This window comes from Rhinoraja longicauda, chromosome 12 (assembly GCF_053455715.1).
Source record: "Rhinoraja longicauda isolate Sanriku21f chromosome 12, sRhiLon1.1, whole genome shotgun sequence".
Lineage (NCBI taxonomy): Eukaryota > Metazoa > Chordata > Chondrichthyes > Rajiformes > Arhynchobatidae > Rhinoraja > Rhinoraja longicauda.
In genome coordinates this window covers 132,501-138,683 of record NC_135964.1, presented here as the reverse complement: position 1 = coordinate 138,683, position 6,183 = coordinate 132,501, and positions in this window count along the sequence as shown.

Here is a 6,183-nt window from a genome sequence, read left to right as displayed (position 1 = left end):
AGCAGACAAGGGGAGCAGTAGGGATACAAATTAATGTCAATATGGGGCCTGCTCCCACTGGGTAATAGACAAAAACATAGAACAGGGTGACAGGAGAGACCGGACAGCACAGAGGATAACCTGTGAGCAAAATAATGGGGTGTACGCAGTTTAATGTAAGGAGTGTAACTTACTGTACATAGGCGAAACAGGTAACAGCCTCAGAGTCAGCCTGACAGGACACCTCAGCAACACATAAAGTCCATACCCAGTAGTTGACACTCCCAGCAGCACGGGACCCAGTCCCTAGAGATCATGGGCCTAGAAACAAACATAAATTGGTCAACTAGGTGTCGGAAGAGGGCAGAGGGGATATGGATTGAAGCGTTAGACGCGAGAGGCCAAGGGCCTCAACCAAGCATAAACTCAAACTTAGGGTGGACCCTGACTGACTCCTAAAAATCTACAGAAGGGCAAGTGCAAAGGTCAACAGATTTGTACGAGGGTGATGAGACCGTGGGCCAGAGCAAAGTGGCAGTACATGGTGAAAAGGAATCTCCAGGCAGAGATCATTGAGCACCAGAGGGCATTTTGTCCCACTGTCCGATAAATCACAACCTAACCTTAGCAGTGACACGGGCCTCATCACCTTTACAAATCAAAACTGCAGGAGGAGCAAGCCACAAAAAAGATTCCATCGGAGTCAGGAGGGTGAAACCCAATCCAAGGGGGAATATAATGTAAGGGTACCAGCCTAGATAGTGAGGATTGAAATAATCACAGGCTCAGATTTATGCAATCCTTCAAACCTAAAAACAACTTTAGGATAAAATAGCAGGGAAAACCACACAGGGTGCCAACAACCCAAAAGACCCTTGACACCTACTCCTACCTCACAAGGATAGATGATACCCTCACCCCGGAGGGGGTCCCTATGCACCCTTCCCCACCCATAAACCTAACCCTAACACCGGACTGCACCGGACCACCCCAAACAGTCCCCCAAAAACCCTAGGCACCCACCCTCAAACCCCAGCAAGGTAGACGGCATGCCAGAGATGGCCAATGTGCCCACCCCCCAAACCTAACCCTAACACGGAACGGCACTGGATCACCCCAAACAGCCCCAAAAAGACCCTTGGCACCTACCCTCAACTCAACAAAGATAGGAAATAACCCCCACCCACAGAATCTAACCCTAACATCGGGTTGCATAGGACCTCCCCAAACAACCCAAAAGACCCCCAAAAGAGGATCTTAAACCTTTGTAAATAGATGATCCATCCGAGTACCCTCTAGACCCAGAGACCCCCCACCCCATCACACCTGGAACACACCTAGCTCCCCCAGAAAAGACGGACAATTGAAGGGAGTAATAGGACCCTTACACACTCACAACACGATACCCACTCCCACCTCAGCCCACCTCAGAGACCCCCCCCCCCCACACAATGGCCACTAGCTCCACACAGACCAGGTGCAGGTTTGCAAAGCGCACTCATTCACAACAAAGACTTTCAGAACATGATAAAGACAGGAGGCCAGAGGAATGCTGAAAACATTAACAGCAGATAAAACAGCAGGAGGCCAGGAACACAAACAATCAAACAAACACAAAGAATAGGGATGACATCAACAGTCCCAACCAAAGTGACCAGTCCCAAGTCAGCAGATGGGAAGGACATACCCAGAAAAGGAGGGATTTTCAACCCACCCTTTAAAACTCCCCACCGACCAGTAGCAGTTATTGATTTTTCCCTGATGAAGCTACAGCAAGAGCGAAACTGGAGGCTTGTTACCCAGTCACCGGTCCCAGGACTCAGCACATGGCAGGAGTAAATCCAGAAAGGTAGGGTCATCAACCTACCCATTAAAACCCCTTATCGGCTAGAAGTTGAGTAGAGCTGCGAGTTGAGCTGCAAGATTAAAACAGGAGGGTATGGAACTGAGGGGGGTGTACCTGGGACGCCAGGTTTCACCGTTGAGCCCTCTGGAGACGTTGTGGGCTTATCAATGAAACGTCGAGGAAGGAGGGTACCCACCTGATGACCCCGATGACGTACCTACCCTACCTTTCACCAGGGAAAAGTTCAGCAAGTGGTCTCCGTAAGCCGGAAAAAACCAAAGACTTGTGGAGCACCTGGGTGTAAACTGTACTAGAGATATTTGATGTTTATAGTTTACTGCACTAGTATTGCATTGTAGAAACTGTACTAGAGATACTTGATGTTTATAGTTTACTGCAGTAGTATTGCATTGTACTAACTGAGCCAGAAATGAGTAATTACATGCAGAGGGGAGGGGATGAGTGTGATTGTTTAACAACAGTATTAATGTGAATCATGACCAGCACAGGAGTCAACCGAGACCGAGAGATTCCTTTGCAGTCGCAGGCAGAGTTATTTATAAAGTGGCCCAGACTCTGCACCACCTGAGGGTTCTGCAAGAACAGAGCCGACCCCATAAGGGCATCAGGAAGCAGGGTAAGATATTTATAACAAGGCCCATACTCTGCACCACCTGAGGGTTTTGTAACAGAGCCGACCCCATAAGGGCATCGGGAAGCAGGGTAAGATATTGATAACAAGGCCCAGACTCTGCACCACCTGAGGGTTCTGCAAGAACAGAGCCGACCCCATAAAGGCATCAGGAAGCAGGTTAAGATATTGATAACAAGGCCCAGACTCTGCACCACCTGAGGGTTCTGCAAGAACAGAGCCGACCCCATAAGGGCATCAGGAAGCAGGGCAAGATATTGATAAAATGGCCCAGGCTCTGCACCACCTGAGGGTTCTGCAAGAACAGAGCCGACCCCATAAGGGTATCAGGAAGCAGTGCAAGATATTGATAACAAGGCCCAGACTCTGCACCACCTGAGGGTTCTGCAAGAACAGAGCCGACCCCATAAGGGCATCAGGAAGCAGGTTAAGATATTGATAACAAGGCCCAGACTCTGCACCACCTGAGGGTTCTGCAAGAACAGAGCCGACCCCATAAGGTTATCAGGAAGCAGTGTAAGATATTGATAACAAGGCCCAGACTCTGCACCACCTGAGGGTTCTGCAAGAACAGAGCCGACCCCATAAGGGCATCAGGAAGCAGGGTAAGATGTTGATAAAATGGCCCAGACTCTGCACCACCTGAGGGTTCTGCAAGAACAGAGCCGACCCCATAAGGGCATCAGGAAGCAGGGCAAGATGTTGATAAAATGGCCCAGACTCTGCACCACCTGAGGGTTCTGCAAGAACAGAGCCGACCAGATAAGGTTATCAGGAAGCAGTGCAAGATATTGATAACAAGGCCCAGACTCTGCACCACCTGAGGGTTCTGCAAGAACAGAGCCGACCCCATAAGGGTATCAGGAGGCAGGGTGAGATAATGACACAATTTGTAAAACCGGCAAATCCCACCCAGGAAACATTGCAAAAATTGCCTCTAATGCTGGAACGTGGGTAAAGCCAAACAAACACGACACATTTTAAATGAACATTACCAAAACAGCCTGTGATATGCCCATGACAAAGGAAAGGCCAAACCTCACCAGAAAAGAGAGGGAGACCATGGCAGAGCTGAGGGATAAAAAAGAGATTGTGATAAAACCAGCAGACAAGGGGAGCAGTAGGGATACAAATTAATGTCAATATGGGGCCTGCTCCCACTGGGTAATAGACAAAAACATAGAACAGGGTGACAGGAGAGACCGGACAGCACAGCGGATAACCTGTGAGCAAAATAATGGGGTGTATGCAGTTTAATGTAAGGAGTGTAACTTACTGTACATAGGCGAAACAGGTAACAGCCTCAGAGTCAGCCTGACAGGACACCTCAGCAACACATAAAGTCCATACCCAGTAGTTGACACTCCCAGCAGCACGGGACCCAGTCCCTAGAGATCATGGGCCTAGAAACAAACATAAATTGGTCAACTAGGTGTCGGAAGAGGGCAGAGGGGATATGGATTGAAGCGTTAGACGCGAGAGGCCAAGGGCCTCAACCAAGCATAAACTCAAACTTAGGGTGGACCCTGACTGACTCCTAAAAATCTACAGAAGGGCAAGTGCAAAGGTCAACAGATTTGTACGAGGGTGATGAGACCGTGGGCCAGAGCAAAGTGGCAGTACATGGTGAAAAGGAATCTCCAGGCAGAGATCATTGAGCACCAGAGGGCATTTTGTCCCACTGTCCGATAAATCACAACCTAACCTTAGCAGTGACACGGGCCTCATCACCTTTACAAATCAAAACCGCAGGAGGAGCAAGCCACAAAAAAGATTCAAACGGAGTCAGGAGGGTGAAACCCAATCCAAGGGGGAATATAATGTAAGGGTACCAGCCTAGATAGTGAGGATTGAAATAATCACAGGCTCAGATTTATGCAATCCTTCAAACCTAAAAACAACTTTAGGATAAAATAGCAGGGAGAACCACACAGGGTGCCAACAACCCAAAAGACCCTTGACACCTACTCCTACCTCACAAGGATAGATGATACCCTCACCCCGGAGGGGGTCCCTATGCACCCTTCCCCACCCATAAACCTAACCCTAACACCAGACTGCACCGGACCACCCCAAACAGTCCCCCAAAAACCCTAGGCACCCACCCTCAAACCCCAGCAAGGTAGACGGCATGCCAGAGATGGCCAATGTGCCCACCCCCCAAACCTAACCCTAACACGGAACGGCACTGGATCACCCCAAACAGCCCCAAAAAGACCCTTGGCACCTACCCTCAACTCAACAAAGATAGGAAATAACCCCCACCCACAGAATCTAACCCTAACATCGGGTTGCATAGGACCCCAAACAACCCAAAAGACCCCCAAAAGAGGATCTTAAACCTTTGTAAATAGATGATCCATCCGAGTACCCTCTAGACCCAGAGACCCCCCACCCCATCACACCTGGAACACACCTAGCTCCCCCAGAAAAGACGGACAATTGAAGGGAGTGATAGGACCCTTACACACTCACAACACGATACCCACTCCCACCTCAGCCCACCTCAGAGACCCCCCCCCACCACACAACGGCCACTAGCTCCACACAGACCAGGTGCAGGTTTGCAAAGCCCACTCACTCACAACAAAGACTTTCAGAACATGATAAAGACAGGAGGCCAGAGGAATGCTGAAAACATTAACAGCAGATAAAACAGCAGGAGGCCAGGAACACAAACAATCAAACAAACACAAAGAATAGGGATGACATCAACAGTCCCAACCAAAGTGACCAGTCCCAAGTCAGCAGATGGAAAGGACATACCCAGAAAGGGAGGGATTTTCAACCCACCCTTTAAAACTCCCCACCGACCAGTAGTAGTTATTGATTTTTCCCTGATGAAGCTACAGCAAGAGCGAAACTGGAGGCTTGTTACCCAGTCACCGGTCCCAGGACTCAGCACATGGGAGGAGTAAATCCAGAAAGGTAGGGACATCAACCTACCCTTTAAAACCCCTTATCGGCTAGAAGTTGAGTAGAGCTGCGAGTTGAGCTGCAAGTTTAAAACAGGAGGGTATGGAATTGAGGGGGGTGTACCTGGGACGCCAGGTTTCACCGTTGAGCCCTCTGGAGACGTTGTGGGCTTATCAATGAAACGTCGAGGAAGGAGGGTACCCACCTGATGACCCCGATGACGTACCTACCCTACCTTTCACCAGGGAAAAGTTCAGCAAGTGGTCTCCGTAAGCCGGAAAAAACCAAAGACTTGTGGAGCACCTGGGTGTAAACTGTACTAGAGATATTTGATGTTTATAGTTTACTGCACTAGTATTGCATTGTAGAAACTGTACTAGAGATACTTGATGTTTATAGTTTACTGCAGTAGTATTGCATTGTACTAACTGAGCCAGAAATGAGTAATTACATGCAGAGGGGAGGGGATGAGTGTGATTGTTTAACAACAGTATTAATGTGAATCATGACCAGCACAGGAGTCAACCGAGACCGAGAGATTCCTTTGCAGTCGGAGGCAGAGTTATTTATAAAGTGGCCCAGACTCTGCACCACCTGAGGGTTCTGCAAGAACAGAGCCGACCCCATAAGGGCATCAGGAAGCAGGGTAAGATATTTATAACAAGGCCCATACTCTGCACCACCTGAGGGTTTTGTAACAGAGCCGACCCCATAAGGGTATCAGGAAGCAGTGCAAGATATTGATAACAAGGCCCAGACTCTGCACCACCTGAGGGTTCTGCAAGAACAG